Source organism: Ambystoma mexicanum, chromosome 5q (assembly GCF_040938575.1).
Source record: "Ambystoma mexicanum isolate Mex_15411 chromosome 5q, UKY_AmexF1_1, whole genome shotgun sequence".
Classification (NCBI taxonomy): domain Eukaryota; kingdom Metazoa; phylum Chordata; class Amphibia; order Caudata; family Ambystomatidae; genus Ambystoma; species Ambystoma mexicanum.
The window spans coordinates 205,583,068-205,596,621 of NC_090933.1; positions in this window are offsets into that span (position 1 = coordinate 205,583,068).

Genomic DNA, 13,554 nt, shown 5'->3' on the forward strand with positions numbered 1-13,554 from the left:
CCTCCAAAGTTTTCTAAATTTTTCCAGGCCTAAGATGCGGTTAAGGCCTTTTTTGGACTGCAAACATATTCTGAACTTTCAGGGCTGTAGGATGCATTTTTCGTGCCAAAATTATTTTTTGAATTTCAGTGGTCTAGGATGTGGGTTAACGCCCCTTGAGGCTGCAAATGTTTCTGGGACAGTCAGAGCTCTCTGACCCCGTTTTTAAACCACCTTCTTTTTCTGGACTTTAGGGGGTCTAGGATGCCTGTAAACCCCCTTTTTGGGCCTCCAAAGATTGCAACATTTTTGCAGGCCTAAGATGCATTTTAAAGCCTTTTTTGGGCTGCTAACATATTCTTAACTTTCACGGATGTAAGATGCATTTTTCGTGGAAAAAATATTTTTGGGAATTTCAGTGGTCTAGGATGCGTGTTAATGCCCCTTTTAAGCTTCAAATGTGTTTGGGACATTCAGAGCTCTCTGACATAGTTTTTGGGCCACCAAGATTTTCTGGACTTTAGGGGGTCTAGGATGCCTGTATAGCCCTTTTTTGGGCCTCCAAAGTTTTATACATTTTTTCAGGCCTAAAATGCATTTTAAGGCAATTTTTGGGCTGCTGACATATTCTGAACTTTCACGGATGTAAGATGCATTTTTCGTGGAAAAAATATTTTTGGGAATTTCAGTGGTCTAGGATGCGGGTTCATGCCCCTTTTAGGCTGCAAATGTTTTTGGGACATTCTGAGCTCTCTGATAGTTTTTTGACCACCGACATTTTCTGGACTTTAAGGGGTCTAGAATGCCTGTAAACCCCTTTTTTGGGCCTCCAAAGTTTTCTACATTTTTGCAGGCCTAAAATGCATTTTAAGGCCTTTTTTGGGCTGCTAACATATTCTGAACTTTCACGGATGTAAGATGCATTTTTCGTGGCAAAATATTTTTGGGAATTTCAGAGGTCTAGGATGCGTGTTAATGCCCCTTTTTAAGCTTCAAATGTGTTTGGGACATTCAGAGATCTCTGACACAGTTTTTGGGCCACCAACATTTTCTGGACTTTAGGGGGTCTAGGATGCCTGTATACCCCTTTTTTGGGCCTCCAAAGTTGTATACATTTTTGCAGGCCTAAAATGCATTTTTAAGGCCTTTTTTGGGCTGCTAACATATTCTGAACTTTCACGGATGTAAGATGCATTTTTCGTGGAAAAAATATTTTTGGGAATTTCAGTGGTCTAGGATGCGGGTTAATGCCCCATTTAGGCTGCATATGTTTTTGGGACATTCTGAGCTCTCTGACGCAGTTTTTTGGCCACCAAAATTTTCTGGACTTTAGGGGGTCTAAGATGCCTGTAAGCCCCTTTTTTGGGCCTCCACAGTTTTCTACATTATTGCAGGCCTAAGTTGCATTTTAAGGCCTTTTTTGGGCTGCTAACATATTCTGAACGTTCACGGATGTAAGATGCATTTTTCGTGGAAAAAATATTTTTGGGGAATTTCAGTGGTCTAGGATGCGGGTTAATGCCCCTTTCAGGGTGCAAATGGTTTTGGGACATTCAGCGCTCTCTGATAGTTTTTTGGCCACCAACATTTTCTGGACTTTAGGGGGTCTAGAATGCCTGTAAACCCCTTTTTTGGGCCTCCAAAGTTTTCTACATTTTTGCAGGCCTAAAATGCATATTAAGGCCTTTTTTGGGCTGCTAACATATTCTGAACTTTCATGGATGTAAGATGCATTTTTCGTGGAAAAAATATTTTTGGGAATTTCAGTGGTCTAGGATGCGGGTTAATGCCCCTTTTAGGCTGCACATGTTTTTGGGACATTCTGAGCTCTCTGATAGTTTTTTGGCCACCAACATTTTCTGGACTTTAAGGGGTCTAGAATGCCTGTAAACCCCTTTTTTGGGCCTCCAAAGTTTTCTACATTTTTGCAGGCCTAAAATGCATTTTAAGGCTTTTTTTGGGCTGCTAACATATTCTGAACGTTCAAGGATGTAAGATGCATTTTTCGTGGAAAAAATATTTTTGGGAATTTCAGTGGTCTAGGATCAGGGTTAATGGCCCTTTTATGCTGCAAATGTGTTTGGGACATTCAGAGCTCTCTGACACAGTTTGTGGGCGCCAACATTTTCTGGAATTTAGGGGCTCTAGGATGCCTGTAAACCCCTTTTTTGGGCTTCCAAAGTTTTCTACATTTTTTCAGGCCTAGGATGCGGTTAAGGCCTTTTTTGGGCTGTAACATATTCTGAACTTTCGGGGTGTAGGATGCATTTTTCGTGCCAAAATTATTTTTGGGAATTTCAGTCGTCTACGAAGCGGGTTTATGCCCCTTTCAGGCTGCAATTGTTTTTGGGACATGCAGAGCTCTCTGACACAGTTTTTGGGCCACCAACATTTTCTGGACTTAAGAGGGTCTAAGATGCCTGTAAACACCTTTTTTGGGCCTCCAAGGTTTTCTACATTTTTGCAGGCCTAGGATGCATTTTAAGGCCTTTTTTGGGCTGCTAACATATTCTTAACTTTCAGGGGTGTAGGATGCACTTTTCGTGACAAAAACATTTTTGGGAATTTCAGTGGTCTAGGATGCGGGTTAATGCCCCTTTCAGGCTGAAAATATTTTTGGGACATTCAGAGCTCTCTGATGCAGTTTTGGGGCCACCAACATTTTCTGGACTTTAGGGGAGGGGGTCTAGGATGCATAAAAACACCTTTTTTCGGGCCTCCAAAGTTTTCTAAATTTTTTCAGGCCTAAAATGCGGTTAAGGCCTTTTTTGAGCTGTAACATATTCTGAACTTTCAGGGGTGTAGGATGCATTTTCCGTGCCAAAATTATTTTTGGAATTTCAGTGGTCTCGGATGTGGGTTAACGCACCTTGAGGCTGCAAATGTTTCTGGGACAGTCAGAGCTCTCTGACCCCGTTTTTAAACCACCTTCTTTTTCTGGACTTTAGGGGGTCTAGGATGCCTGTAAACCCCTTTTTTGGGCCTCCAAAGATTGCAACATTTTTGCAGGCCTAAGATGCATTTTAAAGCCTTTTTTGGGCTGCTAACATATTCTTAACTTTCACGGATGTAAGATGCATTTTTCGTGGAAAAAATATTTTTGGGAATTTCAGTGGTCTAGGATGCGTGTTAATGCCCCTTTTAAGCTTCAAATGTTTCTGGGACATTCTGAGCTCTCTGATAGTTTTTTGACCACCAACATTTTCTGGACTTTAAGGGGTCTAGAATGCCTGTAAACCCCTTTTTTGGGCCTCCAAAGTTTTCTACATTTTTGCAGGCCTAAAATGCATTTTAAGGCCTTTTTTGGGCTGCTAACATATTCGGAACTTTCACGGATGTAAGATGCATTTTTCGTGGCAAAATATTTTTGGGAATTTCAGAGGTCTAGGATGCGTGTTAATGCCCCTTTTAAGCTTCAAATGTGTTTGGGACATTCTGAGCTCTCTGACGCAGTTTTTTGGCCACCAAAATTTTCTGGACTTTAGGGGGTCTAGGATGACTGTAAGCCCCTTTTTTGGGCCTCCACAGTTTTCTACATTATTGCAGGCCTAAGTTGCATTTTAAGGCCTTTTTTGGGCTGCTAACATATTCTGAACGTTCACGGATGTAAGATGCATTTTTCGTGGAAAAATTATTTTTTGGAAATTTCAGTGGTCTAGGATGCGGGTTAATGCCCCTTTCAGGGTGCAAATGGTTTTGGGACATTCAGCGCTCTCTGATAGTTTTTTGGCCACCAACATTTTCTGGATTTTAAGGGGTCTAGAATGCCTGTAAACCCCTTTTTTGGGCCTCCAAAGTTTTCTACATTTTTGCAGGCCTAAAATGCCCTTTAAGGCCTTTTTTGGGCTGCTAACATATTCGGAACTTTCACGGATGTAAGATGCATTTTTCGTGGCAAAATATTTTTGGGAATTTCAGAGGTCTAGGATGCGTGTTAATGCCCCTTTTAAGCTTCAAATGTGTTTGGGACATTCTGAGCTCTCTGACGCAGTTTTTTGGCCACCAAAATTTTCTGGACTTTAGGGGGTCTAGGATGACTGTAAGCCCCTTTTTTGGGCCTCCACAGTTTTCTACATGTTTGCAGGCCTAAAATGCCCTTTAAGGCCTTTTTTGGGCTGCTAACATATTCTGAACTTTCACGGATGTAAGATGCATTTTTCGTGGAAAAAATATTTTTGGGAATTTCAGTGGTCTAGGATGCGGGTTAATGCCCCTTTCAGGTTGCAAATGTTTTTGGGACATTCAGAGCTCTCTTACACAGTTTTTGGGCCACCAACATTTTCTGGACTTTAGGGGGTCTAGAATGCATGTAAACCCCTTTTCTGGGCCTCCAAAGTTTTCTACATTTTTGCAGGCCTAAAATGCCCTTTAAGGCCTTTTTTGGGCTGCTAACATATTCTGAACTTTCACGGATGTAAGATGCATTTTTCGTGGAAAAAATATTTTGGGGAATTTCAGTGGTCTAGGATGCGGGTTAATGCCCATTTTAGGCTGCAAATATTTTTTGGGATATTCTGAGCTCTCTGACACAGTTTTTGAGCCACCAACATTTTCTGGACTTTAGGGGGTATAGAATGCCTGTAATCCCCTTTTTGGGCTTCCAAAGTTTTTTACATTTTTGCAGGCCTAAAATGTGGTTAAGGCCTTTTTTGGATTGCAAACATATTCTGAACTTTTAGGGCTGTAGGATGCATTTTTCGTGCCAAAATTATTTTTTGAATTTCAGTGGTCTCGGATGTGGGTTAACGCACCTTGAGGCTGCAAATGTTTCTGGGACAGTCAGAGCTCTCTGACCCCGTTTTTAAACCACCTTCTTTTTCTGGACTTTAGGGGGTCTAGGATGCCTGTAAACCCCTTTTTTGGGCCTCCAAAGATTGCAACATTTTTGCAGGCCTAAGATGCATTTTAAGGCCTTTTTTGGGCTGCTAACATATTCTGAACGTTCATGATTGCAAGATGCATTTTTCATGGGAAATTTTTTTTGGGGAATTTCAGTGGTCTAGGATGCGGGTTAATTCCCCTTTTAGGCTGCAAATGTGTTTGGGACATTCAAGCTCTCTGACACAGTTTTTGGGCCACCAATATTTTCTGGATTTTAGGGGGTCTAGGATGCATGTGAACAGCTTTTTTGGACCTCCAAAGATTTCTACATTTTGCAGGCCTAAGATACGGTTAAGGCCTTTTTTGGGCTGCTAACATATTCTTAACTTTCAGGGGTGTAGGATGCATTTTTCGTGCCAAAATTATTTTTGGGAATTTCTGTCATCTATGAAGCAGGTTAATGCCCCTTTCAGGCTCCAAATGTTTTTGGGGCATTCAGAGCTCTCTGACACAGTTTTTGGTCCAACAACATTTTCTGGATTTAAGGGGGTCTAGGATGCCTGTAAACACCTTTTTTGGGCCTCCAAAGTTTTCTACATTTTTTCAGGCCTAAGATGCATTTTAAGGCCTTTTCTGGGCTGCTAACATATTCTGAACGTTCACGGATGCAAGATGCATTTTTTGGGGAAAAAATATTTTTGGGAATTTCAGTGGTCTAGGATGCGGGTTAATTCCCCTTTTAGGCTGCAAATGTGTTTGGGACATTCGAGCTCTCTGACACAGTTTTTGGGTGCCAACATTTTCTGGACTTTAGGGGGTCTAGGATGCCCGTAAACCCCTTTTTTGGGCCTCCAAAGTTTTCAACATTTTTGCAGGCCTAAGATGCATTTTAAGGCCTTTTTTGGGCTGCTAACATATTCTTAACTTTCAGGGGTGTAGGATGCATTTTTCGTGCCAAAATAATTTTTGGAAACTTCAGTGGTCTAGGATGCGGGTTAATGCCCATTTTAGGCTGCAAATGTTTTTGGGATATTCTGAGCTCTCTGACACAGTTCTTGGTCCACCAACATTTTCTGGATTTAAGGGGGTCTAGGATGCCTGTAAACACCTTTTTTGGGCCTCCAAAGTTTTCTGCATTTTTGCAGGCCTAAGATGCAATTTAAGGCCTTTTTTGGGCTGCTAACATATTCTTAACTTTCAGGAGTGTAGGATGCATTTTTCGTGCCAAAATAATTTTTGGAAACTTCAGTGGTCTAGGATGCGGGTTAATGCCCCTTTCAGGCTGCAAATGTTTTTGGGACATTCAGAGCTCTCTGATAGTTTTTTGGCCACCAACATTTTCTGGACTTTAAGGGGTCTAGAATGCCTGTAAACCCCTTTTTTGGGCCTCCAAAGTTTTAAACATTTTTGCAGTCTTAAAATGCATTTTAAGGCCTTTTTTCGGCTGCTAACATATTCTGAACGTTCAAGGATGTAAGATGCATTTTTCGTGGAAAAAATATTTTTGGGAATTTCAGTGGTCTAGGATGAGGGTTAATGCCCCTTTTATGCTGCAAATGTTTTTGGGACATTCAGAGCTCTCTGACACAGTTTGTGGGCGCCAACATTTTCTGGACTTTAGGGGCTCTAGGATGCCTGCAAACCCCTTTTTTGGGCCTCCAAAGTTTTCTACATTTTTTCAGGCCTAGGATGCGGTTAAGGCCTTTCTTGGGCTGTAACATATTCTGAACTTTCGGGGTGTAGGATGCATTTTTCGTGCCAAAATTATTTTTGGGAATTTCAGTCGTCTACGAAGTGGGTTTATGCCCCTTTCAGGCTGCAAATGTTTTTGGGACATTCAGAGCTCTCTGACACAGTTTTTGGGCCACCAACATTTTCTTGACTTAAGGGGGTCTAGGATGCCTGTAAACACCTTTTTAAGCCTCCAAAGTTTTCTACATTTTTGCAGGCCTAAGATGCATTTTAAGGCCTTTTTTTGGGCTACTAACATATTCTGAACGTTCATGATTGCAAGATGCATTTTTCATGGAACATTTTTTTGGGGGAATTTCAGTGGTCTAGGATGCGGGTTAATGCCTCTTTCAGGCTGCAAATGTTTTTGGGACATTCAGAGCTCTCTGACACAGTTTTTGGGCCACCAACATTTTCTGGACATAAGGGGGTCTAGGATGCCGGTAAACACCTTTTTTGGGCCTCCAAAGTTTTCTACATTTTTGCAGGCCTAAGATGCATTTTAAGGCCTTTTTTGGGCTGCTAACATATTCTGAACTTTCACGGATGTAAGATGCATTTTTCGTGGCAAAATATTTTTGGGAATTTCAGAGGTCTAGGATGCGTGCTAATGCCCCTTTTAAGCTTCAAATGTGTTTGGGACATTGAGAGATCTCTGACACAGTTTTTGGGCCACCAACATTTTCTGGACTTTAGGGGGTCTAGGATGCCTGTATACCCCTTTTTTGGGCCTCCAAAGTTTTATACATTTTTGCAGGCCTAAAATGCATTTTAAGGCCTTTTTTGGGCTGCTGACATATTCTGAACTTTCACGGATGTAAGATCCATTTTTCGTGGAAAAAATATTTTTGGGAATTTCAGTGGTCTAGGATGCGGGTTAATGCCCCTTTTAGGCTGCATATGTTTTTGGACATTCTGAGCTCTCTGACGCAGTTTTTTGGCCACCAAAATTTTCTGGACTTTAGGGGGTCTAGGATGACTGTAAGCCCCTTTTTTGGGCCTCCACAGTTTTCTACATTATTGCAGGCCTAAGTTGCATTTTAAGGCCTTTTTTGGGCTGCTAACATATTCTGAACGTTCACGGATGTAAGATGCATTTTTCGTGGAAAAATTATTTTTTGGAAATTTCAGTGGTCTAGGATGCGGGTTAATGCCCCTTTCAGGGTGCAAATGGTTTTGGGACATTCAGCGCTCTCTGATAGTTTTTTGGCCACCAACATTTTCTGGACTTTAAGGGGTCTAGAATGCCTGTAAACCCCTTTTTTGGGCCTCCAAAGTTTTCTACATTTTTGCAGGCCTAAAATCCATTTTAAGGCCTTTTTTGGGCTGCTAACATATTCTGAACGTTCATGATTGCAAGATGCATTTTTCATGGGAAATTTTTTTTGGGGAATTTCAGTGGTCTAGGATGCGGGTTAATTCCCCTTTTAGGCTGCAAATGTGTTTGGGACATTCAAGCTCTCTGACACAGTTTTTGGGCCACCAATATTTTCTGGATTTTAGGGGGTCTAGGATGCATGTAAACAGCTTTTTTGGACCTCCAAAGATTTCTACATTTTGCAGGCCTAAGATACGGTTAAGGCCTTTTTTGGGCTGCTAACATATTCTTAACTTTCAGGGGTGTAGGATGCATTTTTCGTGCCAAAATTATTTTTGGGAATTTCTGTCATCTATGAAGCGGGTTAATGCCCCTTTCAGGCTCCAAATGTTTTTGGGGCATTCAGAGCTCTCTGACACAGTTTTTGGTCCAACAACATTTTCTGGATTTAAGGGGTCTAGGATGCCTGTAAACACCTTTTTTGGGCCTCCAAAGTTTTCTACATTTTTTCAGGCCTAAGATGCATTTTAAGGCCTTTTCTGGGCTGCTAACATATTCTGAACGTTCACGGATGCAAGATGCATTTTTTGGGGAAAAAATATTTTTGGGAATTTCAGTGGTCTAGGATGCGGGTTAATTCCCCTTTTAGGCTGCAAATGTGTTTGGGACATTCGAGCTCTCTGACACAGTTTTTGGGTGCCAACATTTTCTGGACTTTAGGGGGTCTAGGATGCCTGTAAACCCCTTTTTTGGGCCTCCAAAGTTTTCAACATTTTTGCAGGCCTAAGATGCATTTTAAGGCCTTTTTTGGGCTGCTAACATATTCTTAACTTTCAGGGGTGTAGGATGCATTTTTCGTGCCAAAATAATTTTTGGAAACTTCAGTGGTCTAGGATGCGGGTTAATGCCCATTTTAGGCTGCAAATGTTTTTGGGATATTCTGAGCTCTCTGACACAGTTCTTGGTCCACCAACATTTTCTGGATTTAAGGGGGTCTAGGATGCCTGTAAACACCTTTTTTGGGCCTCCAAAGTTTTCTGCATTTTTGCAGGCCTAAGATGCATTTTAAGGCCTTTTTTGGGCTGCTAACATATTCTTAACTTTCAGGAGTGTAGGATGCATTTTTCGTGCCAAAATAATTTTTGGAAACTTCAGTGGTCTAGGATGCGGGTTAATGCCCCTTTCAGGCTGCAAATGTTTTTGGGACATTCAGAGCTCTCTGATAGTTTTTTGGCCACCAACATTTTCTGGACTTTAAGGGGTCTAGAATGCCTGTAAACCCCTTTTTTGGGCCTCCAAAGTTTTAAACATTTTTGCAGTCTTAAAATGCATTTTAAGGCCTTTTTTCGGCTGCTAACATATTCTGAACGTTCAAGGATGTAAGATGCATTTTTCGTGGAAAAAATATTTTTGGGAATTTCAGTGGTCTAGGATGAGGGTTAATGCCCCTTTTATGCTGCAAATGTTTTTGGGACATTCAGAGCTCTCTGACACAGTTTTTGGGCCACCAACATTTTCTTGACTTAAGGGGGTCTAGGATGCCTGCAAACCCCTTTTTTGGGCCTCCAAAGTTTTCTACATTTTTTCAGGCCTAGGATGCGGTTAAGGCCTTTCTTGGGCTGTAACATATTCTGAACTTTCGGGGTGTAGGATGCATTTTTCGTGCCAAAATTATTTTTGGGAATTTCAGTCGTCTACGAAGTGGGTTTATGCCCCTTTCAGGCTGCAAATGTTTTTGGGACATTCAGAGCTCTCTGACACAGTTTTTGGGCCACCAACATTTTCTTGACTTAAGGGGGTCTAGGATGCCTGTAAACACCTTTTTAAGCCTCCAAAGTTTTCTACATTTTTACAGGCCTAAGATGCATTTTAAGGCCTTTTTTTGGGCTGCTAACATATTCTGAACGTTCATGATTGCAAGATGCATTTTTCATGGAACATTTTTTTGATGGAATTTCAGTGGTCTAGGATGCGGGTTAATGCCTCTTTCAGGCTGCAAATGTTTTTGGGACATTCAGAGCTCTCTGACACAGTTTTTGGGCCACCAACATTTTCTGGACATAAGGGGGTCTAGGATGCCGGTAAACACCTTTTTTGGGCCTCCAACGTTTTCTACATTTTTGCAGGCCTAAGATGCATTTTAAGGCCTTTTTTGGGCTGCTAACATATTCTGAACTTTCACGGATGTAAGATGCATTTTTCGTGGCAAAATATTTTTGGGAATTTCAGAGGTCTAGGATGCGTGCTAATGCCCCTTTTAAGCTTCAAATGTGTTTGGGACATTGAGAGATCTCTGACACAGTTTTTGGGCCACCAACATTTTCTGGACTTTAGGGGGTCTAGGATGCCTGTATACCCCTTTTTTGGGCCTCCAAAGTTTTATACATTTTTGCAGGCCTAAAATGCATTTTAAGGCCTTTTTTGGGCTCTAACATATTCTGAACTTTCACGGATGTAAGATGCATTTTTCGTGGAAAAAATATTTTTGGGAATTTCAGTGGTCTAGGATGCGGGTTAATGCCCCTTTTAGGCTGCATATGTTTTTGGGACATTCTGAGCTCTCTGACGCAGTTTTTTGGCCACCAAAATTTTCTGGACTTTAGGGGGTCTAGGATGCCTGTAAGCCCCTTTTTTGGGCCTCCACAGTTTTCTACATTATTGCAGGCCTAAGTTGCATTTTAAGGCCTTTTTTGGGCTGCTAACATATTCTTAACTTTCAGGGGTGTATGATGCATTTTTCGTGTCAAAATTATTTTTGGGAATTTCAGTTGTCTATGAAACGGGTTAATGCCCCTTTCAGGCTGCAAATGTTTTTGGGGCATTCAGAGCTCTCTGACACAGTTTTTGGTCCAACAACATTTTCTGGATTTAAGGGGGTCTAGGATGCCTGTAAACACCTTTTTTGGGCCTCCAAAGTTTTCTACATTTTTTCAGGCCTAAGATGTGGTTAAGGCCTTTTTTGGGCAGTAACATATACTGAACCTTCAGGGGTGTAGGATGCATTTTCCGTGCCAAAATTATTTTTAGAATTTCAGTGGTCTAGGATGTGGGTTAATTCCCCTTTTAGGCTGCAAACGTTTTTGGGAGAATGTCTACATTTTTTGCAGGCCTAAGCTGCAGTTAGGCCTTTTTTGGGCTGTAACATATTCTGAACTTTCAGGGGTGTAGGATGCATTTTTCATGCCAAAATTATTTTTGGAAATTTCAGTGGTCTAGGATGCGGTTTAATGCCCCTTTCAGGCTGCAAATGTTTTTGGGACATTCAGAGCTCTCTGAGGCAGTTTTTGGGTGCCAACATTTTCTGGACTTTAGGGGGTCTAGTATGCCTGTAAACCCCTTTTTTGGGCCTCCAAAGTTTTCAACATTTTTGCAGGCCTAACATGCATTTTAAGGCCTTTTTTGGGCTGCTAACATATTCTTAACTTTCAGGGGTGTAGGATGCATTTTTCGTGCCAAAATAATTTCTGGAAACTTCAGTGTTCTAGGATGCGGGTTAATGCCCCTTTGAGGCTGCAAACGTTTTTGGGAGAATGTCTACATTTTTTGCAGGCCTAAGCTGCAGTTAGGCCTTTTTTGGGCTGTAACATATTCTGAACTTTCAGGGGTGTAGGATGCATTTTTCATGCCAAAATTATTTTTGGAAATTTCAGTGGTCTAGGATGCGGTTTAATGCCCCTTTCAGGCTGCAAATGTTTTTGGGACATTCAGAGCTCTCTGAGGCAGTTTTTGGGCCACCAACATTTTCTGGACTTTAGGGGGTCTAGGATGCCTGTAAACCCCTGTTTTGGGCCTCCAATGTTTCCTACATTGTTGCAGTCCTAAAATGCATTTTAAGGCCTTTTTTGGGCTGCTAACATATTCTGAACGTTCACAGATGCAAGATGCATTTTTTGTGGGAAAAATATTTTTGGGAATTTCAGTGGTCTAGGATGCGGGTTAATGCCCCTTTTAGGCTGCAAATGTGTTTGGGACATTCAGAGCTCTCTGACACAGTTCTTGGTCCACCAACATTTTCTGGACTTAAGGGGGTCTAGGATGCCTGTAAACACCTTCTTTGGGCCTCCAAAGTTTTCTACACTTTTGCAGGCCTAAGATGTGGTTAAGGCCTTTTTTGGGCTGCTAAGATATTCTTAACTTTCAGGGTTGTAGGATGCATTTTTTCGTGCCAAAATAATTTTTGGAAACTTCAGTGGTGTAAGATGCGGGTTAATGCCCCTTTGAGGCTGCAAATGTTTTTGGGACATTCAGAGCTCTCTGAAGCAGGTTTTGGGCCACCAACATTTTCTGGACTTTAGGGGGTTTAAGATGCCTGTAAACACCTTTTTTGGGCCTCCAAAGTTTTCTAAATTTTTCCAGGCCTAAGATGCGGTTAAGGCCTTTTTGGACTGCAAACATATTCTGAACATTCAGGGCTGTAGGATGCACTTTTCGTGCCAAAATTATTTTTTGAATTTCAGTGGTCTAGGATGTGGGTTAATCCCCCTTGAGGCTGAAAATGTTTCTGGGACATTCAGAGCTCTCTAACCCCGTTTTTAGACCACCTTCTTTTTCTGGACTTTAGGGGGTCTAGAATGCATGTAAACCCCTTTTTTGGGCCTCCAAAGTTTTCTACATTTTTGCAGGCCTAAAATGCATTTTAAGGCCTTTTTTGGGCTGCTAACATATTCTGAACTTTCACGGATGTAAGATGCATTTTTCGTGGAAAAAATATTTTTAGAATTTCAGTGGTCTAGGATGTGGGTTAATTCCCCTTTTAGGCTGCAAATGTGTTTGGGACATTCGAGCTCTCTGACACAGTTTTTGGGTGCCAACATTTTCTGGACTTTAGGGGGTCTAGGATGCCTGTAAACCCCTTTTTTGGGCCTCCAAAGTTTTCAACATTTTTGCAGGCCTAAGATGCATTTTAAGGCCTTTTTTGGGCTGCTAACATATTCTTAACTTTCAGGGGTGTAGGATGCATTTTTCGTGCCAAAATAATTTCTGGAAACTTCAGTGTTCTAGGATGCGGGTTAATGCCCCTTTGAGGCTGCAAACGTTTTTGGGAGAATGTCTACATTTTTTGCAGGCCTAAGCTGCAGTTAGGCCTTTTTTGGGCTGTAACATATTCTGAACTTTCAGGGGTGTAGGATGCATTTTTCATGCCAAAATTATTTTTGGAAATTTCAGTGGTCTAGGATGCGGGTTAATGCCCCTTTCAGGCTGCAAATGTTTTTGGGACATTCAGAGCTCTCTGAGGCAGTTTTTGGGCCACCAACATTTTCTGGACTTTAGGGGGTCTAGGATGCCTGTAAACCCCTGTTTTGGGCCTCCAATGTTTCCTACATTGTTGCAGTCCTAAAATGCATTTTAAGGCCTTTTTTGGGCTGCTAACATATTCTGAACGTTCACAGATGCAAGATGCATTTTTTGTGGGAAAAATATTTTTGGGAATTTCAGTGGTCTAGGATGTGGGTTAATTCCCCTTTTAGGCTGCAAATGTGTTTGGGACATTCGAGCTCTCTGACACAGTTTTTGGGTGCCAACATTTTCTGGACTTTAGGGGGTCTAGGATGCCTGTAAACCCCTTTTTTGGGCCTCCAAAGTTTTCAACATTTTTGCAGGCCTAAGATGCATTTTAAGGCCTTTTTTGGGCTGCTAACATATTCTTAACTTTCAGGGGTGTAGGATGCATTTTTCGTGCCAAAATAATTTCTGGAAACTTCAGT